This window comes from Pagrus pagrus (assembly GCF_965226575.1).
Source record: "Pagrus pagrus genome assembly, chromosome: 10".
In the NCBI taxonomy this organism is placed as follows: domain Eukaryota; kingdom Metazoa; phylum Chordata; class Actinopteri; order Spariformes; family Sparidae; genus Pagrus; species Pagrus pagrus.
In genome coordinates, this window is record NC_140194.1 from 26,827,745 (window position 1) to 26,850,525 (window position 22,781).

At 41.7% G+C, this 22,781-nt stretch overlaps 1 protein-coding gene across 3 annotated transcripts in view; it reads left to right on the forward strand.

Annotated features, from left to right (window-relative positions):
* tspan9a (tetraspanin 9a) overlaps positions 1–22,781 on the forward strand; it is a 191,807-nt gene that overhangs the window by 20,600 nt on the left and 148,426 nt on the right. For 2 of the 3 annotated variants that reach the window (XM_084364252.1, XM_084364253.1), the window contains exon 2: positions 7,063–7,119. The exons of the other annotated variant lie outside the window; for it this stretch is intronic. The gene's annotated coding sequence lies outside the window, so the exon portion shown is untranslated. The remainder of the gene's footprint in view (positions 1–7,062; positions 7,120–22,781) is intronic. 3 annotated transcript variants of the gene reach the window in all.

The following is a 22,781-nucleotide window of genomic DNA, read 5'->3' on the forward strand; positions in this document are numbered from 1 at the left end:
TGAAAAGGACTCTGAAGGAGTTATTTTTCAAGTCTTTTTCATGGGAAAGAGGGATATATTAAAGGAGATAATAGGTTTCCTTTAATGTATCCTTGCTTTTCTGTTTTTTTCCCTTTTATTTCAGTATGTTATATAGGTTCTTGTGATGTCAAAGGCAAGCCCAAAGTCCATGCCCATGAGAGCTCCTCAGAAACAGAAATTATCACACTACGTCACCATGGCACACGTTTGCATAATTTATGCCTCTATTCACGGTAGAATTGAAGCTAACTGTAAGCTGAAAACATGACAGAGCCGTCCAGAGACACGGTGAGCGGGGCTGGCTCAGGCGTGCATGAGCTGACCAATCAGAGCAGACTGGGTATTTGTGAGGGGGGCCTTAAAGAGACAGGCACGAAAAACAACATGTCAGAGGGGGAATACAGTGTCGCTGTGTTAGAAAACTGATGCGTTTTTTGAGCATTAAAGCATGTAAACCTATTCTAGTAGTAACCCAAAACAAAATTTTTAATCTTAAAATGAGCATTATATGTCTCTTTTACAGGGTTTTGTATAAATATGTATGATTGACTTTGTGCTCATTCACAGATAGCGTAATGTAACAAATTTCTTGGTTTCCTTGACAAGAAAGGGACAATAAAAAGCAACAAAAACAAAATTAAAAAAAAACATCAGTATCAGTTTGAGCCCAGAATTTCCACATCTGTGCATCATTACCCATGTATCTTCTCACAAGTGTTTTATAACCACATTTGAGTGATCATTGCAATAATGTGTGTTTATATACTGGCAGATATATCGAGCTCTAAATTTTTGGTCTTCCCAATATCTGTATTAGCCCCAAAATCTAGTATTGGTCGAACTATACTTGTTTCAACAGTAAAATAGTTTTAATGTGAAGCTGCAGCTGTAGGAAGCATTCGGTCAGTAAATAAACACAGCACAGTAAGCGGTCGTGAGCGCCGAGCATTACTGGTGTTGTCACGAGATTGTTAGTCTGTGGGAACATTTCGATACCGAGTGCATATGTGGCAAGTTTGAGCAAGTAAACCACCAGAATATTAAATCCATGACTTTGAATGCTTCAAACAAATGTCCGGGTGCAATTCCAAGTTGTTGGGCCGTGAGATCATTGAGTCACCAAGTGCTGTGTTTGCACAGCACAACACATTAGGACAGCATAAGCTCATAAAAAGCAGGAAAAACATCGTAATTTTATACTACTGTGTCTGTAAATGTTTTTCTTGTGTTAACATCTGGTGATGTGTTAATAAACTCTTGGATTAATAAACCCTTTTCATGCTAACTGGTCCACTCTGCTCTGTTCAAGGTGTTATTTTAACAAGAATGGCACTCCACCATGCCTACCGACAGTCCCCTTTAATTCAATCAAGCCTAATCCAATACAAAAAAAAAAAAATTCAATCAACATATTTCATCAAATTGTACTCCCTCACAGACACCAGACACCCAAATATGTCATTGTTTTTCATTAAGATCCATACATCATTCCCTGAGAAATTAATGAAAATGTCGATAAACACTCGCAATGCTAAAGAAAGTGAGAAAAATTCTGACACCAAAACAGGGTCTTTTCTGGGCTGAGATCGATCCTCTGTCCAAGTTGTGTGGAAATAGGTCCAGTTGTTTTTATGTAATCCTGCTTCAACCAAGCAACCTACCAGCAAACGGACACGGGCAAAAACATAACCTCCCTGGTGGAGGTAATTACTTTGGACACTTATTTGAATCAAAATTAGAAGAAATTATCTGGACATATATTTTTCCTCATTATGTTTCTAAAATATAAACGGGTGAGTCGTTCTTGCCCCCATTTGCATTACAACAGAGGGGATTTTGAATTGATGGTAAGAAACTGTGCTGATGTCTGGACCGGCCAGTGATCGCTTCAGGAGGTGTGTTGATCGGTAACAGCTGTGTCAATGGTCTCTCTGTACTCTGCCTGCACTGTGTTGAACAACAGCCTGATCCTGCTTTGATAGGAACACTGTAGTGTCACAGCAGGTCAATGCTGAGTGATGCACCAGTGTGATGCACCAGTGCGACGGACAGTTAATACAGTGAGGAGTTCAGATGGAACAACCAGCATCTCCATCACTGTGAGGTCAGTCTGCCTCGAGGCTGACAGGACTGTTGTTTCTAAGGTCATGAGTTGCTTCAGGTATCAATTAGGTATTTCCTGTTCAACTCCTGTGACCCCATCTTGTGTTTCTTCTCTTGCTGTCTTTCCTGACACACCCATGTCCGTATTAGCCAAGTAAAACCACTGCGGCATGTGATCCAACTGACCAACATGCTCTGTGATGCAAGTGCAGTTGCTAAAGTTAGCAATCTTATTTCTGCGATCGCACTCTCGGCATCAAGATCAATTATTTATGGAAAGAAAGTTGCCAGTAATTGATGTAAGTTGTATGCTGCTCGTGTTTGTGCTCAAAGCTGCCAAATCCTTTCAGTGATTGATCACCACCGCATTGGCGTTGGTGTGCATCCAAAGCTGTGTGTGTGTACGTCCCTTCTCTTGGCTATGACTGCCTTTCATTAAAATGGAAACCTTGGCTACTGGAAGAAAAATCTCTCACTGCTGCCTGAATGTAAGTTAATGTTTTGTGCTTCGCTCTTTATCTTGTACAACACACACTCTGCGATTGATATTGTTGCATAATGACAACTCTTTCTGAAACAGTTCTTTCACACTTTACATTTATGGCTGACATCACATACAGTAGCTCTTGGTGTGATCACATTTCGACAGCCTGATCAGGATGCCTGCCCGGGAGAATATAAATAGAGTTTTATCTCGCCTGATTCAGTCTTCCTGTTTGGAACGTGGACTCCTCCTGAGGCTACAGAGCTGTCTGGCTCAGTCTGGCCGCACTGCGGTACTTTCTCAGGGTAAAATTTCAGTCCTAATAACCCAGGATGGGCAGGAAGGCCAGGGGGCACACAGGGATTCAGACAGGCTCAGATGCAGATAGTTTGGCTGGGGAAATAAACACAGTGGCTGCAGAACAGTGGTTAAACAGGGAGAAAGAAAGGCAGAAGGCTCCCCCACTGATCTGTTGTGACCACATGACCGCCTTAAACAATGAAAGGCCTTGACAAGATTTACTCTAATTATATATACTTTTAGACCGCTAAATGGGGAAAGGGAATAGTGGTTAAAAGTAGGTGCCACTGTTTTTTCCCATGGTTACTGTTAGATATGGAGGAGATTTCACTATTTTTACATTTTGTTGATCAATGCATGTGTTAGGACTGCAGCTAACAATTACTTTATCTAGAAAATAGTCACGATCAGTGGGCGATATAAGGGGGGATGCCATCCCCCTTCTTAGCAAAATTACCAAAAAGCATCCCCCTTGTCAACCTGCCATCACTCTCCATCCCCTTGTAGCAGCAAATCACAAGCGGCCGTGATCAGCTCCGGCGCACAGTGGAGTCAAGCTGAGCACGGCTGCTTTGAGTTCCGGCTGCCTGGTCGTTTTTTTGACGGAAGCCACAATAAGCTGCACAGAGCAGATCACGCCGGCAGGAAGTCACAGGAGACACGGGAACGGCATAGAGCATCCGGTCAATTTTCTAAATAAAACACCTTGTGCAGACTCCCAGTTGTATAAAAGCAAAAAATGACCAGATCAACAAACTCTGAGCAAGTCAACAAAATCGGGCAGACAAAAGGCTCGGTTCTGAAACGTTCCCGCTGGGTTCTCTTTATACATTCATGGTATGATGCCGTGCGGAGGGCGGAACAAAACCTGTAGCAGACGCGACGTCATAGAGCAGCTTCCGGTGGATTCCCAGCGCGTCTCTCATGTAGAGTAGGACAACAAGTTTGCTTGTTCTAAAACTAATGTTACTTTTTGTAAGTGTTTTCAGTGTCTGTTCAGAACATGGTGGTTTATGTTATGTTGGTAATTGTCATTTTTGTGCTGGTTTATAGTTTAACCATTAGTGAGGTAGCTGTTACATTTCCTGTCACCAGCTGTTTTATCCCCCATTGAAGCGCATTCTGCTGGACAAACTATGTCATTATACCAATTTTAAATTAGCCCAAGAATGTTTATCTGCATTCTAGTTTATAAATATATCATATTGGTGCATATCGGACAACATATACACTGATACCAATATATCTGTGATAGGCTCATATCAGCCGATAAAATAGGCCTATCGATAAATTGGTCGGGTTCTACTATTTTGCATAATGTTCATTGTGTGTCCTTCAAGGAATTTAGATGGTAAAAAATTTAATCAAAAAATGCTATAACTTACCAACTCTAGCTCATCATGTTTTGTCCAAACTCAAATATTCAGTTGAGACTAATATATGCAGCACATCCTCACATTTGAGAGGCTCGGATCAGAAGTTGTTTAGTGTTTGTGCTTTGGAAATGATTTAAACAATAAATAGATGATTTAAATAGTTACTGGTTGCTGTCATACATACTTTAACAGAACTGATATAAAAGACAACATAGATTTTAATCAAAAATCATCAAGATGTACACAGTATAACTATAGTTAGACAATAAACCCTTGTTACACAAAAGAATCATATTTTATTTTGAAGTTTTCCTTCCTTTTATACATCTGTATATGGGTGTGTTTGGACAGAAAGAAAAGCAATATAGTGATATTCAGTTGTAGTTCTGTATGCAGTCTAAGTGTTGTGCAATCTCGCCGGCAGATTCCAGTATCACAGCAAAATTGAAAAATAAAAGATTGATGTGCAAAGCCTAACAAAGAGTGGGAGCCTGGAGGAGGGAGAGTGGAGAGGCAAGAGGGGCGAGGCAGTACTAAGAATATACTGAAGGATCTTCTCACGCTCTTGCCTTTATCCAAGCAGTTGAAACCTCGAGGGGAAACCCTGCAGACCTGCCAACTGTACCCATTTACGCTGGGAGCAAAGGGATCCACCAGAGTGCTGTTGGTATTATGAAATCAATGCAACTTCTCAAACATCCCAAACTATTTAGTCAAATGCTCTGTGAAATATTAGGCAATAATTAGTTGCAGCTGAGAGTCAGGCGTGATATCCAGGTGGCTAAGGCTCTTATCCTGCTTTCTTGCAGATTAGAGCAAGCTTTGACAGAACTCACATTGAACCTTGAGTTGAAATGTCCTTCAGCTCAGCAGAAAAACTGTCAGGGTCATTGTTAACACATCACACATTTCAATGTGAATGCCAAACTTGCATCAAGAGAACATTTATAATACATGGCCTCAGGGTAGATCTTTCTCCCTTTTCTTGTCATAATCTGAAGTGGCTGCTTCAGATGTTTGACTTCAGACATAATCCCCTTTGTTACTTCAATCCTCAATGTCACATATCAAAGAAAGTGCATTTACTCACCAGCAAGAGTGACTTTTAAAAGAGAAAATATCAGCGTGGTGCTGTGTATTGTAGAGTCAGCTTTTGTTGGTTTGAGCTTGATTCAGATCTTGGCTCAATCTTTGCTCCACAGCCGCTAATGAATCAGCGAACAGATTTTAGATTAGATGTTGTTTTCAGGTCTGCTAAGTACTGGCTCCAGAAACAAATGCATTGTAAGTGTGTAATTGTCCCTTTGTTCTGTGAGAGAAAGGGAAAAAAAATGTTACCACTTGTGGAAAATTGGAAATGTAGAAAGGAAATGTCAGTTCCTGGCCTTATTACTTTGAGCCCACAAGCTTTTAGTTTTGACGCCACAACAGAAGATTAAAACTAATGATGTGTTGACTTTGCATTTGGCAAAAGAGTCTGGAAAAGTGAATAAAAGAATTAACCTTCGCTCCTTGTTTCACTTTTTCCCCTGTCTTTGCCTTTATTTTACCATGCCTCTTTCTTCCTATACTTCCCCTCTCTGCACCATTCTTTCTCTTCCTCATTATTTTATTTTTGGCCCTCCATAATTCTTTCCAGTCGTCTATCTTACCAGCGGAACGAGACAGTAAAATGTTAAGTGGAGCCCCTACTCTGGCTTTGTGGTGGCCTGCCTGCCTGACCAGAAATTCAATGAGCACGACAAGTGGAGAGCCTGCAGGTTTGCAGACACGCTCGGCAGCTTCAGAGGCCACAGACTCTGGCTTCGCCTTTGGACGAGCCAACATAGTGTAGAGCTCCACAAGAAAATCAGAGAGCCTGTCAGAGCAGACGTCATTTAGTGTCAGCTCAAAGGACAGATTCTAGTCTTTTCTGTTCCACATGGACAGTGATTCATAAGCAGAACATCCTGTCAGCTCATTATAGGTCACCCCAACCTGGGGGTCACGAGTTAATTTCCAAGGGTCGCCAGATGGTTGTGGAGTAAAAATAAAGCAACGTATTTTAGGCTGGGGAGTATTTTTTACACTACATCGCCAGTGCCAGTGATATAATTTTGTGTTTTCATGTTGTGAGATAATAGTCCCAGTACTGGGGGTTTGGTGGGACACCCATCTGATTTGTCTGGGAGGTCATGACTCAAAAAGCTGAAGACCTGATGACCCAATGTCTGAAAAAAACAGTGACTTACTCATCCTAGCGTGCCTTAAATAGTTATCTGTGACTGTGATCTTGAGGCAGTTGAACTATTTGATCTTGTGACACTTGGTTATGTAGTAGTGGTCAGAAATAGCATCATTGGGCTGCTTGGCAAAGTGCTGTGGCATGGACTATAATTTCCCTGTGCACGCTGTCATCTCCAATCGCAAAGATTTGTCCAGATGCTAAATTTGCAGTCAGTTCTAATGGAGGAAGGAGGCTACTGTAGTCTTCTGGCTTTGTGTATGAGTTCTGTGTTTAATGACAGGTCTTTAATGGGAAGGAAATCTCAACCACTGATAGTTGTTTTGGGGTCAGGGCCGCTCTTGTGTTGAAAAGCTTTCACTACTCCACTTCACAAGCTCACGTAGATGCATATAACTGTCACGTAGCGCTGTCATTTCTCCCAACATCTACATTTTAACACCCTGCTTTTTTAGCCACGTACGCCATCATCGGTCTGTGAATTTGTACAATTAGCAGTTGATTTAATGTGAAGAGTCGTTCTCACTCCCTGTTTTCCTTCCTCTGTTTGACAGGCTGTCACAGGCGAGCCGGAGAGCCCACTGCCTCTGTTCCCAACCACATCCGAGCTGGTGAGAAATCATGTTCCACCCTGCTTGGCTTTTTACTTCCATGCTCGGGATGGCCTAATTCTGTCTTTACCCTATCAAACTGCAATCATTGTTAAGTGATTGTTTGTTTGCAAGAGATTTCTCTCGAGTGATGCTGATGAACCTTTTCTCTGTTGGGTCAGCACAAATTTGTGAGAATCAAGAATGGATGTGCTCATGAATAAGGTTGAAGTCAGCCAATTCAGGAAATGAAGACGCAATAAGGAACGATATAGGATATAGACTGCACCCAGTTGCACAGCCTTGGTCTCCTATAGTGGGTAGCTGTGGGTATTTCCCAGTTCGATCCAGGGTAATGTAACTGAATAAACAATAGATCCTCCAGGAAACATGCTCCTGGGCCTAATTACACATTATTCCTAGGGTTAGGGTTAGGTTTGGGGTTGGGCTCAGGGTTAGGGTCAGAATTCGGGGGTAGGGCTAGAGTTGGGGTAAGGGGTTGTGAGTTAGGGGTAGGGTTAAGGTCGGGGTTAGGGTTAGGGGTTAGGGTTACAGCAGAGTCCCACTGCCTTGGTGTCCTATCGTTTGTAGCTGTGGGTATTTCCCAGTTTGCTCCAGGGTGTTGGAGATAGAATAGACAATAGAACTTCCAGGAAACTCACTCTTGGGATCAAATTACACATTGTTCAGGGCTGACTTGCTGCTCTGGTATGGGTGCGCTTCCTGTCTCCCTACCTCCAAACCTTGAGATGGATGACCACAGGAAATAGCCCCTTATGCATACACACACATACACTCATACACAAGCCCTTTGCCTTAAATTTTAGACATAACCCGCATGACCTCCGGCGTTTCCGGAACCAGTAATTGGTTATAGGCATAAATCATTTTTGGACTATAATGGCTGCAGTCTCACACAGAAAAGCAGCCAGAATTTTTCTCACAATATGTGGTCAGCAAGAATAATGAGTGCCAGCAGTAATTTGTGCTGTTCAATTTGTAAGACAACAACAGCTGCTCTGCATTGCTTATATTTCAGTATGCTGATGTATGTGTCAAATTTTGTGGAGTTAAATGTTTATTCTTGTGTAAAATAATCTTGTAGTCTGTTATATCTACACGGCACAACTGTTAAAGCAAGGGCGCACTGTTTGACTGCTCGTATCTGAATATCTGTCTTATATACAGTGCAGTCTCTTCTTATCAGTTGAGCTCTAAGCTGTGTTGTTCTTGCATAGACACATAATCGGGTTTGTTTGAAATCACAGCAACACAGAGAGAAAGCTGCTGGATAGAAAGTGTTTTGATTGAGCCGAGCAGCAGCCGTTTTGTGTGTTTTCTTCACATACAGATCTGGCCCTGGAGTTCAGCCAAGACAGCCTCTGGTTAAAAAAACTTATCTGATTAACTTGTATAGATCAACGGTTGCCATTGATTGGTTCATGTCTTCCTCTTCCTCTTACAAGAGTTGCATTTATTTTATTTCATGGCAAGTTACAAAGAGCCCATTTAGGGGAAAATACCAAGCAAGTGTTAACCCACAATGACGTCAACCATGTTGACAACCGTTTTGGAATGAATGGGGCTCCGTCTCCAACGTTGTATCCAGATTTTAATTGGGAAATCCATGAGTCACACACTAAAGCGTTATCATCTATTTTACTCCACCTGGGACCATAAATTACAAAATAAACATCATACTATATTGACGAAGACTTGAAACTAGTCATTGAAGCCATACACTCATTAGGAAACATTTTACTGAAAAATCAAGTGAGAAGAAGGGTCATTTTCTCATAGGCTTACATACAATCAGACTTGAAAGAATGCAGGTTTAAAGCACTTCTACACTGGTTTCACTTATACAGTACTTACCTTCTTATACAATGACACCAAATAGACTATTGCAAACATCAGTTTGGCTGGGTAACACTTGATAGCACATAACCAGTGATGTAAACTAAATACTAGAAACACCTCCATTATAGTATATTACCTCCACAAATGCAAATCATTGACGTCAATCGACAAAAACAACTTCAATATGAAGTGTAATGTATTGCATTATGCGTAATCTGTTGCTTCCATTTTTCTGGTAACTCAGAACAGATTCACACTTAAACTGTGGAGGCTTGAGAGGGAAATCACATAAGCTGCCAACCACTTGTCATGCTGCCATCCCGAGGCTGAATGAGGGGTACTAACATGAATAAGGAAACACCCTGGATCATGACTATCCATGTTAAACAGGCACCACCAGGTGTCAGCCAGCAAAGAGTGTGAAAGCTGGCTGCTGCTTTTCATTCTGGGTCACGCTGTTCAGGACCAAGCACTCGGTCAGCACTAAGAAGCAGCGAAGCCTCTGAGGGTCCTTTGCCCCACAAACTCAGTGTTCCTTAAACGTTCTGAGGTCAGGTGAAACACTTTGATCATAATCAGGCTCAGCAGCTTCGGCTTCAATAATTATGGTGGACTGTGCGGTGTGGCAGCGACCTCTGGCAGGCACTGTGGGCTCTGCAATCAGGAGCAACGATATCTGCCAACGTCCAGGTGGTTTTTCTTTTAAAATTGTGGCATAGTAGCAGAAGGGTTGGCAGTTTTCAGCTGTCTCTACTGCAGGCATAAGGACAGCTCACATCAGCCACCTACAATGCAGAGAAAAGCGTCCTCGACAGCTGCTACAGTTGAATGTTGCTCTTTCTACTTCAATTCAATGGCAGTAACATCTGGGCCCTCTGTTAGCCGTGAGTAATAAAGAAGGTCGTCCATGGAGACTGGTTGGTCAGGACAGGCCTTTTCTGGAGGGGAAATAAGGAAAATGAACAGCCCAAGGTTGTCACAATAAATCCCTGTGAGTCAGGGTAGACGCTCAGCTTCAGGAGGAGCTTTTTCTGTTCCACTAAATCACTCTGCTTTTGTAAAGTTCTGCTCTCCATTTTTTTCCTCCAGAGGGTTCCAACGAGGACAAGAGTTAATAGTCTGCTCTTCACATTCAGCCTGAATTCTTTCACTCTGATGTTCAAATTGTCTCGCTTTCTCAATTGGTCTAATGAGGGAAATCCTTTTTGTGCCGTTCTGCCACTTTGATGCTTTACAGAAACTGCTATTGTGAGCTGGAATCTAAAGTGTACATATTCAGTGGTGAATGGCGGCGCACAGGTGTGTATACTGCTAAGTGTCTCCTTTGTGTGAAATACTGTAGTCCTTGTGCTTCTGCACTGCTTGAAGCTCGTGTTTTATTTCCTGTCATTCTCAAGTGAGAGTTTGAACACATACAGCAGGGGCCGGATTTTAAAATCAGGAAGTGTAGATGGGCGAGATATTTTCATCAGCCTATTTAAAAGCTTATTTTTTGCTTTTTGTCGCAACACATTTTTTAACAAAGACTAATGAATGCAGTAAGATAGCAATGTTAGTATGTGGTCACTTGTATGTACATCACATAAGCATCTATAAGCATATGTGTAAGACAAACATGGACATATACAATATGTAGTTTACATATTAAGTTAAAAATCAGATTTATGTATGCTGGGCCACTCTAATGTTGCTTCTGGGCCAGATGTGGGCCAGATGTGGCCAGACATCGAGAATGTTGTTGCAGTGTTGGGAAATGGTAGTATTGGTGTCAAACACAAGATACGCAGGCGGCAGGTTGGAAAACAAGGTGAGCTTTATTAAAACAACATTATGTAGGTTTTTTTTTACCTTAAAATAACAGCTTCAAAATCATGTTGATGGTACAGCGTCTTGTAACAGGGTGAATGGTGTCTCTGGCTCAGCCACTCCGCCCCCCGATCACTTGTTTCTGCACTATGTAACTTCAGTGAGAGGGTAGGATCACAGCGTTACATACATGTTTACTTCAACATACAAGTTTTCAACACGAAGAGTAATACAAGAACAGAAGAGAAAGCAGAAAGCCATGGGGAACAAATCAGGAACAGACGAGGACGAGGGAACAGACTGCAGCAAACGCAGGTATAAACAGGAAATGATTAACGGATGGGACACAGGGAAGGAGGAAAGCAACAGGAAAAAATGACGCATAAAAAGACAAAGACAGGAAGTGGAAAAGTAACACAAGATCACATGGGGATAGAATCTACAAAATAAAACAGGAAGTGACCAAACCAAAACCCAAATCATGAATATTTATTAAAACTATGATGCATTTTTTGCTGAAAGTTTAGAGTGTGGCCCTCAAAGTATTTAATGTGCAAGATAAATCTGGATGAGTGACGTGGTTGCTTGATGTAGTTTATGGGACTTTTTCTGATCGGAAATCAATTGGCAATGACTGGTGCAATCATTTGTAAAGAACATGATGATACTGATCAGTACCTCATTGATCGGAGCATCTCTTGATAATGAAAAGTGTTGAGGGGTGTTTTTCTGCAGAAAGGGGGAGTGGGAGAATGGGGGAGGATGAAGGAAGCAGAGGTTGAAGGAGAGGGAAAAGGGCAGCGTATTCCACAGCCCCTGTAATGTTCTCCGCTGTAAAAACATCAAGGCCCTGCTTCACTGCTCCTCACAGCACGGCTCCTCAGCATCTGTGTTTGATGGCTGTGTTAGCAGACCACAACACAACACCCTTGCTTTGGCAGAGTCAGATGGGTTCAAAGAGGACCCTGGCCTCTTTTTTTTTTTTGTGTGTGTGTTCGTTTTGTTAAATATTAAATGTTCGTCTCTATACCGCAAAGACCGTTTCCTCTTAGATAGCATGACAGTTCGATCTTTGACAGGCCTTGGAATTTGTGGTACAAGTTTGAATCTATTTAATGTCAAGGTGTCACTGTAATTTTAAATTGCTTGTCAAAGGTACTTGTTTAAGGTCTGATGACCTACCTGCAGCCTGTAGAAACTCATACTGTATATGTCGAGCATGCTGACCTTTAGTGGGAGGTTGTATCTTTACTCTGCTGGAATCGGACATTAATATTTTATTACCTCTGCCAAGGAGTATACTGTGTGTTTTTGCCCATGTACATATGGTTAGTTTGTTGTCAGGATTACACGAAAATTACTGAACGGGTTCCCATGAAACTTGGATGGAGGATGGGTCTTAGTGCAGATTAGACCCTGCTCCCGGATCCAGGATTTTATTTTTAATTTCTCTTTAACATTGCGAGACATTTTCATTAATTTCTCAGGGAATAATGCATGAATCTTGATGAAAAAAATCAGGCGTGTTTAGGTGGCTGGAATCGACTACTGAGTACAATTTGATGCAGATCCAAATAAAAATCCCGATCTAACGATTTCAGTATGTTTTTTTATATTGGATCAGGCTTGACTGAATTGAAGGAGATTGTTGGGCCTTGGTGGAGTGCTATTCTAGTTTGTCTTTATATTGGTCCCTGCTTCGTTTAGCCTTGGCTCTTGATTTTGAAACATTTTGCAGATTTTTTATCATTTTGGTCCAAAAATTAAGATTTTTCACAAGCGAAGTACATTCCCAACCTGCCTTAAAAAGCTTGTGCACATGTCAAAGTTTGTTAATGTTGTGATCATAAACAAGACACCCTACTTGTTTTATGAGACTGTAGTTGGTTTTAGGACATCAAGAGCATAAAACTGTGTCAAAGCAAAAACTTCTCAGTGTCCCATCTGCACACCTTCCTTCTCCATTTCCACATGGCCGCTCTAGACAGTGACATAATATATGTAGGTTATAATTCCATATCTTCAAGTGTTACTAATGAGTTCTCCGAATGGACACAGCTGAGCAGGTATTAATCTCCCACAACTGCTCCGGCTAATTTTGGTCTTATCAAACTAATGATTATCTTCCTCTGACTCTGCAGCAGAAATTGTTTGCCCTTGGCGTGACCTCTGCTGCTTTGACTCCAGTTGGAGAGAGTGTTTGTGGTTATGTGTTTCCAAAACCATTTAGGAGAAGGTTAAAGACCAAAAGCAGAAGCGATAAAAGAAAAACATCTGAATCGTGTAAGTAAAGATAAATGGGATGCATTAGAGCCGATTAAACTTTACTTACTAACTCACTCTCAAACTTTTCAAATCCATCGTTGCTTCCACTGCAGCACATGCTCGCTCACATTATAATGACAAGGCTTCATTCATTATCTTTTAAATCAAGCGAGCTCGTCCAAAGCTCTGCCTCTTGAAACTGTCCGTCACTGCTTGTGTGTCAGCTGAGGTTGTTCAACATTAAGGCTCGCTCTCGTGTGGACCTGAACAGCATATAAAAGCAGCCAGAGTCACAGTGACATTTTAGCGGCTTGTGAAAGCTCTCAACAATGCCTGCGAGTATTTCTTCACCTCACCTCTCTCTCTGTCTTTATGTCACTGTGGGGGAGAATGAGAGGATTAATATTCATGCTGATTGTGTCACTGGTGCTCCTGTGAGTTATGCTAACCATGATCTAATGGCTCTGCTGTCTAACACTGTGCGTGTCTCAACTTGTGATTAAACCATTCATGTAAAAGCCACTGCAAGCTATGGAGGGCTAAAACTGACAAAATCGAACATAGATAGATAAATAGATAAATAAATATCTCAATAAATATATTGATATTTAATTAAATACAGCAAAAATGATACTGAAAAATAAATGTAGCCATTAATTAATATTTTACACTCGACATAAATTGATATTTCTGCTTTAATTTGCCTCTATATTTATATACCTTTGTTGTAATTCAAGTATGTATTTACTTACTTTTCATTGTATTTATCAATATCAATATTAAATTAGATATATTTATTTCAGCACTTATTTCTGTATATTCTCTTTTGCATATTTACCGTTTGTTTCCATAAACTTATTTATTTCTGTATTTTCATTTAACAATCAGGTGTGCATTTCTTCTTCATTATGCAAATGAGGGAAGCAGAAATGGATAAATACATGTAAAAGAAAAAATGCAGAAATAAATAAGTTAAGTGGAAATAAATAGGGGAAGGAATGCAAAGGGAGAGGAATTCTGAAATGAATACAAAAATAAATTAATGAATAAAAATATATGGAAAAATAATAATTAATCAAATTTAAAATTAAATGTGAAAGTAAATAAATAATACAATTTAAAATTAACAAAGAAATACATTGACATTTTTATCACATTTTATATCTTGATTAATTAATAATTTTGTTTTCCATAATTATTTTTGGTGCGTTTAATGACTTATTCATTTATTTATTGAGCCAATTTTTTCTTTATTTTTGTCTAATCCTGGCTCATTCAGTCCTCTATAGTTTGTGTCAAACGTGTGAATAGCAGCAGAAGAGGCGTACATGTTTGATGAATTGATAATTGGAGCGATCGGTGTTGAATCCTGGTCATCTGACGGATGTATGACGCAATCTTAAATGAAGCTGAGAGGTTACAGCAGAAAACTCATATTAAAGGGTCCTACTGTATGTTGAATGTTGCAAATAGGGACACTGCCTTATAAAAAAAGAGTCCTACTTAAATTACTTTCAAATCACTTTAACCAATCACATGCATATGCTCTCAGCATCTTATAGAGGACATTACTGCTCTAAATCTTCACACAAATCACTGTAACTTTCCTCAGCTCAGTACTCCCATGTTGATATAATTGGGCCCACATTTTCTGTGAGCTTTGATGGTAATGGAGCTGCAAACTGAGTCAGGGCGACGGCGCTCCAACCGGAGTGCCATGACAACCTTATCACATATTCTGTGGCAGCCATGTTGACGTGTGCCAGTCAAAGGACACTTTGGGAGGGTTGATCTAAATATAATGTAACTAGACCACACAGATCCTCACGTGTCTGAAGTAGAGAGAAAAACTGTTTACTGCACCCTATGCATTGTGGGTATTATGTTGTTTAACATGTATTCGCTGTCAATACATGAACTAGAGGATTACTGATTACATTAATGTTGAAGGAACAGCAACACTGATGAACATGTTTCCTTGCAGTGTGCGCCATCTAGTGATTTTTTAGCAGTATAGCATGTTTCCGAGCATAATTAACACACTTTAATTTGCTTTTCAGTGTACTTTTTAACATGATTACTGCGTGGTAGTAGTCTTTGAACCATCCTGCTATATTTCTGATAAATAAGCAGCAGCACTGCACTAGGATTCAGGCGTAAATGAGAAAGTTAAACAGCTTGCAGAGTTAAATAAAGAAACTCTTATCTCATGAACTGCGTCTCTGAAGAAATTCAATTTAAGATCTTATCCATCGCTTTTAAAAATATCTAGCAATGCACTCAATACCAAACCATTAAACAACACCATGGAGATGTCTCACTTTGAACCCCCCCGCCACCACCACCAACACCACCACTGAACAGAAATCTCTGAAGGCCTGTCAGGGGTTTGTTGTAGGTGTGACCCGCAAAATCAATAGTGTTCAAATCGAAAATTTTCAAAGGTATCTTAGGAAAGACGAAGACGAAGAGGGGGAGGGAGAGAGAAAAGAGAGACGCCGGGAGGGATGGAGAGAGGGAGGGAGGGAGGAATAGAGAGGGATTGTTCAGTGGTGGATAATTGGAAAGCAGGAAGGTTGAGGCTGCAGTTCACATGAGGTTGAAACAAGCTGTACCCCCCCACCACCACCACCCCCAGCCATTTATCCAGATCACCTGAGAGCTACTACATCGGTGTCACTGACTTAAAATCAATTTTCTGATAAAATTACTTCAAGAACAAATTATCTCTCAGTCATGACCTGCCGTCGTGTCCGCTCTGCTCTCACCACTAGAGGTCAGTGTGACCCTGAAGTGTGCCCACACGAGGGAGTGAAGATGTCACGGACTGCTTGGATGGGTAGGAGGGGAGTTTGCAGCATGTTTTATGGTCATGTCTGCAGAATGACTGCATGGTGCAAAGCTCAGGCTGGTTTCTCTTCCAAACAAAATCTCCTTCCTCTCCTTCCCTCCCCTTGCTCTGTTTCTTTATCTCTACCTTCCCGTGCATTTGGACCTGGGATGGGATGAACCTGTTTATGCAATTTGCATAAGCTGGCTTCAGAAATCTGTGCTTACCCCTGTGTATTGCTCAGTGTGAGTGAGCTGGCTGTTCAAAAGGAATAGCTAATGACTCCATTGCCCTCATTGACGCATGTCAGTCTATTTCAGGCTCAACGACTAACACTCTCATACATGGCCAAGTAAGAACTGATGAGCTGCGTGCTGGATCGACCGTGCAACGTCAGCCTACCACTTGGTTAGACAGAAGAGTGATTTTCAGCAGGGCAGGGCACCTTATCCTCAAGCCTGCGAACCATCATCGGAGTGTATATTCCAGCCTCGTGTCATGCTGCTGACAGCACCGATGGAGGTGACGTGCTGCTGGGATATCAGGCATGTGATCAGACCTGATGCGGCAGCAGTGGCATTTCTTCACCCTCATCCTCCACCACCTCTCTGCCCATAACAGGAGCCATCCTTCAGCCCCGTCTCCTTATTGATCCCCATTTGGCTGGAGTTCATCCTCCCTTCTCCGTTACCCGCTATCAGTCTCCGTCCTGAGCTCGTCCACCCCTGACCCCTGCTCTCGGGATGAGAGGAGCCATAATTGGAGGGGAATGAGGTTGTGATGGCTGGTGGGGGGTGGGGGGAAGAATTCGAGTCATAGAAGGGGTGAGAATGAGTGAAGAGAAAGAGACGGAGAAAGTGCGAGAGAGCGATTGGGCAGCTGGGTACAGACGAATGGCATTAAGTGGACTGAATGCTGAACGCAGGGGCAGGAAGGGCACTGCCAGCCGCGGAGGCTTGTGGCCGGCTTTCACATGACTCTCCGTATGCTGGGACGCAGGAGAGTAATAGAATACCAACGTGATGTGTTGGGATGCTTGGGGAGGGGGGAGTAAATTTAGCCACAGACAGGCAGCTCTGCAGGGCCGGAGGGAGGGGGGTTCGCAGCTCCGGGGCCTTCTCCGGCTTACCCCTCTGTGGTCATCTTGCCCTTCTGGAAGAGTCACGGCTGCAGTCATAATACGAATCCCCTCCTTTCTGTACCTTAGCAGACTTAATGGCCACATAGTGAGATGTATTTCATTGCAATGTGATGACAGCGGGTTGGGGGGGCGAGCATCTGTTGGGCTTGTGCAGCGATCGGATTTTAAAAGCAATAGCGCATGTCATAAGCTGATGTTCTCTGATAGAAAAGATTCTTAATGATCGTGATGGATATACAGATGTTTCTCTGATGCCAGTCATTCAGCCAGTTAAGCTCCGATAAAGCAATCTTTCGCCGGCGAACATGCAGCAGCATGATACGGCGTCTCTCAATGTCAGTGGTTTTGTCCTCAGATACATCACAGCATCGAGTCCTATCTGAGCCCCCCCCCCCCCTCCTGTCTCGTTATTAATATCTCCTTAAGCAGTATCAGGTGAAGATCAAAAGAGGGCGTCATGACTTTGAAGCGCTTGTATCCGAGTCCACGCAAGTCTGTTGTTCTGCACTTTGAAATGATTACCTTTTCTCTTTGGGAAAGCGTCCTGTGTGCTGACAGCTGATTATTTTCAGCAGTTTGTCATTGACAAAGGCTCCCCGCTCTCTTTAATGTTGGTATTGATAAAGGGAGTTATTCTGATCGGTTTGATTCCAATTTGAAAGGGAAACAATAAGCTATTGTTTTTATTTTTAGGAATTCTCTTCATGCAGCAGGTCCCTTGTTGAGGTGCGACTGCATAAAAAGCCTGTTGTCATTCTCCTTCTTTATAACTGTGTTAGAGCAGATTAAAGTGCGCTTGTTCACATCAGGCGTCAGATTATAGTCAAGTGTTTTTAATCCATTCGAACAGTAGGGGAGTTAAAAACATCTTCTTTAAAGGAGTTGAAGCTGAAAAGAAAGTTGCAAGTAGCTCCAAGAGGTTTGCTCCCCACCAGTTTGTGTTTCTTTATGATCATTTGTCTTCATATTTTAACTTTAATTGCCTTCCTGAAGATCAAGTAGCACAGGAGGCGGTGATATTTCCCTCTGTAATAGTTCTCATCACATAAAGCGGGCATCTAAACAATCAAACAGTTATCGTGTCTTGCTATTTACCTGAGAAAAAGGATTTAGCAACCTATGGAGCATCTGACCATTATATTATGAACTCCTCTGAGCAAATTACCTCAGTGTTCACAGTCTAATAAGTGGAAACTGTTTCCATTTGTGGTCGATCATCCGCATGGTATTCTCTCGCGCTAACCATTGGCAGACTGTAATGCTCGTTGTGTGTAATTGCAGGTTTATGGTATAGCTGTATTATCGGCGATGAGAGCTGCAGTCCTGCATAACAAAGACCGCGCAGACCATCTGTGCAGTTTGTTGCACAAATGATTTAGCCGTTCAAAGCTGAGAGCACTTTGGTCGTAAAAAAAAAATAATTCAGTGTTCACCAAATGTTCCCCACTTTTCTTTAGTTGAAAAAAGGGATACACACTTTGAAAGGTTTAGATGACACACTGTGGTGCGTGTTGTGTGAGTGAATGCGCTGTCAACAGCAGGCTTTATTTCTCTTCCTCGGTTTTTTATTTGTTTTTGGCAAGGGTTAGTATTTGCCTCCTTGGCCTGAATCTTAATTTCGGATCTTTCTGACAGCCCCGAACAATAGACGAGCTCGGCTGTTTGCAATCTAATTTTCATTTGAATGTTGGCAAATTGTTGTTGGAACCGAGCGATTCTGAATTTGCTTCAAGAGATAACGGTCAACCTGGATCCCATCTGCATTTTGTCCGTCACGGCCCTGATTGTTTTTTTTCTTATGTAATGTCTTGTAATCCTGTCTTGTAATGAATAGATGATGCAACCACTTGGCATTTTTTGCTTCATCGCATTTGACTCCAAAGTATCCGGTTGGCTAACCTAAGCTAACCCCCAAATTCACAAGGAACACTTTTTGGCAAAACTCAAAGGTGCCCCATGTAGTTTTGGGGGAAGACATTTTAATCAGAAGAGAAAGACTTGTTGTTTTTATGCCTCAACAAAAAAAGAGTTTTCATTTCAAAACAAACTGGTGGCTTGTATTCACTGCTCATCTATAATATTTCCATTAACAAGTTATCACTTCTGCAATAAATCTGTCACTGTTTGACACATTCTGACAACAGTAAACAATGCATCCAGCAAAACCAATGCATAATACATTCAATAAATTCAATTTATTCACAGTCGCATAGCAGGTAAAATCAGACTCCATCTGAGTCAAGGCTGGAGAGATTTGACTGTGCAAAGTCAATGATGTTATTCAAATGCTCTACTAATGTGGTGCCTCAAACAACAGGCTTTAAAGCTGATGTTTTCACCCTTGTTGTACAGATACACACAAAATTACATAGATATAGTGGAAACATACTGTTACTACGGGCGACACATGACAATGCCATGTCATTGATTTTCTCTTACCTCAACCTTGGCAGCCCAGAGTACTTTTATATTATCAGTTGAATCAGGGCTTCTCGCCTTTTTCTGAACGCTCATCAGCATCAGTGTGTTCCATTCAGTGCTGTTGCTTTTGTGCCTCTGTTTCCAACAAGGACAGTCTATTAACATTAGTCCTCTGTCTGTGTCTGTTATGACTAATAAGCTCTCAGTACATAATGTGTTTAGATGACAATACAAGAACATCATCATCCCAGTTGCTTTCATTCATTTGAGTGATCCACTCTCGTGTACGGGGGGTTGTCTTCGAACCTGTCGTGGAGGCTGCGATTGCATTGCTCATCCTCAGCTGCCCTGCTTCTGCTTTTGTCTCTGCCATCAGCACATAAGACCAAGCAAATCCTTCAAATTGGCTAGACTGTCTCGTCCAGACTGTGGATTTTGGTGTGTACAGCAACTGAGCCACAGGATTGGTGGGTGCTTTTTTTCTTTTTCTTATTTAAATTTTTTCTAGCAACTCTGGCTGGACTGACACCGTCAGCCTGGATGGTTAGACTGTAGGGATACAAGCAAAGGTGTCCCCATTAATTGATTAATGTTTAGACTATAAACAGTCGATAGTAGTGCTTCATTTGTCCGACTAATGTTTTTAACACCCAGGGGCTCTTCATCATAAATGATAAATCAGATTAGCAAACTTCCATTTAAGAAGCTCGAACCAGGAAATATTTGCTTGAAAAATGACTGAATGACTGATTATCAGTAGTTGCCGACTGATTGTCTCTAAATTGACTTATTGATTAGTTGACTGATTGTTGTAGCACTATCCGACTGCTTAAAGGAGACACGTTATACCAATCTTCATGTTCATAGTTTTGTTTTTCAGTTATTACTAGACGAAGTTTACATGCCTCATTGCTCAAAAACACATCGGTTTTCTCAAACTGTCCAGTGCTGCTGCGCTGTATTCCCCCTCTGTCTGAAAGCTCTGTTTTAGCTCCTGTCTCTTTAATGTGCCCCCTCCTGAATACCCAGTCTCCTCTGATTGGTCAGCTCACACATGCCTGACCCAGCACCGCTTACAGCAACACAGCAGCTGTGCCAAATGCCAGACTAGCTGCTAGGCATAAATTATGCAAATACGACGTAGTGCAATGTCACAAAGTCACAGAGTTAAGGGCGAGGCTACTGACGAGGCGTTTCAGGAGCAGTGTTTTCTGTGGGAGACAGGAGCTTCTGTTGGTGCGGACTTTGACCTTTTTAACTTTCAAGATCTTTCACATGCACAAGAATATAAAACACTGAAGGAAAGAGAAAAAAACAAAAAAACACAACAGGTCTCCTTTATTGACCAGGATCTGAGTTCTGAGGACTATTCTTACAGTGTAGTGTAATGCTGTTCATTATCTCAATGAAAGTTAAGTTTGCAAAGCCAGCAATGTAACAGTCCACCCATGCAAATCAGTGGGCGGTGGACCGTGAATTTAGCAAACAAATGGATCAAATCAAACAAAGAAATATTAAGGTTAATGGAGCAAACAGATGTGATAGACCGAAGATTTGTCAAGCATGCCACAAAACCACAGCTAAGTATTAATAGAGGTCATCAGTCTTTTGCAAATAATTATGACATTTCTCTGTAACTCTGTTTGCTTTTATGACGAATCACTTGGTTCCATTACAGAAACGATTGATGAGCAACACAAAAATGCTGAAACTGAAAGTAATCCTGCCAGCTCTTTAAATTTGTTGTCGTTATCAGCTTAAGGGTAAGCCTGTTTTACACAGGGATGAGGCTTTCCATGCAAACCTCCCTCGTATTTTTAGCAGTTTGGCCCTCAATCTCTGCCTGGGTGTCAGTGCCAAGACAGTGAATTAATATGCATTAAAGCTAAGCGCTCAGGTGTGGAAGAAGAGACCTGGCATTTTACGGGGAGCAGCGTGGAGAAATTGGGCCGTGAGTGATGAGGGATAGGACTGATCCTGACACTTTGAGTCAGCCTTTATTCAGTGTGCACCTTCTGTCATCATGCAGTCGCGACTCCTTTCATCTCTGTCACGCACAGAATGCCATAACTCCGTTAGCAACACCCACAACAGGAACGGACCGGTCCTCCTTCAAAATACACACATGTTCTGTACTGGGTGTACTATTCAATACAATTGCCTACCGTCTGGGGCCACTATTGTGAGGCATTTTAACGGATTTATATAACACTGTGATTTATGCTCTGAATTTTGGACTGAATTGCTTTCGAGGAGATCCTCTGAACGGCTGTTCCTGGCTGAACTCTAGACCTCCGACAAGATTTCCTGTCTCCATAAGTCATCTTTGCATTTACTCTTTCATTTACTTCCATTTCTTAATGGCTCCAACAGGTATTTCCCCCAGGCTATTTCACCCCAGAGATTGTGCAGGATAGAAGACAGTGATGAAGGTGACACTGGGCTGAAGATAGATTGAACCCTTTCCAATGAGATAAACAGTCCAAGCAAACACACCGAGCCTGTCCTCATCAGAAAAACGACCATATAGGTCGACAGTGAAAGCAGCTTATTACAACCCGTATTTACGTTTGCTGTTAGGGTGTAACCTTGAGTGACTGTAATAATTATTATGGCTCTAGAGGAGGAAGTATGAAGTAGGATAAAGATTGAAAAAGTCTCTACGGGGAGGAGGCTGGGGACGGATGGTTGAGTTAAACAAGCCAAGAGTTTCATCTCAGAGACCACTGTTCATGTCCAGTGTGAAACCAGAAGTCAACGGAGAGTTAATTTAACCAACGTAGTTAAGAAACGTCATGTTCATACTGTAATGTAATAACATTTGTAAGTTAAAGAAGTCACATAGGTATTTTTACCCAAACCTTATCTTGTAGTTTTAGTTCCTAAACCTAACCAAGTAATAGTTTTGTGCCTGAACCTAATCTTGTGGTTTTCCCGCCCAAACCTAACAAAACCGTGACTGTACAATTAATGTCCAGTTCCCCTGTTGCTGGTACGCTGCAGTGGTCATGTTGTTTTGGGAATGGTGGTATATAAATGTCTTTTCATCACCATAGCTATGGTTAAGTGCAATATCCAGTTTTCAGCAATAACGGTAAAATGTGTTAGTAAACAGCATTACAGTGAAGTAGGCGTACTGTGATGCTGCAGAGATGCTCCGGTCTACAAATCTTGTTCTCCAGCTATTAGAGAAAATATGTTTGGTACCAACCCGCACTAATGTCAACAAAAAGTTCCTTCAGTAAAAATGGATACTTTGATGCAAAAAGGATAAGTCCCACTAACCCTGAATCATACTGCTACTGATTTCTGACCATACGTTGCAGCCCCAGTGCCACATGCTTGTGATTTGTGATACTG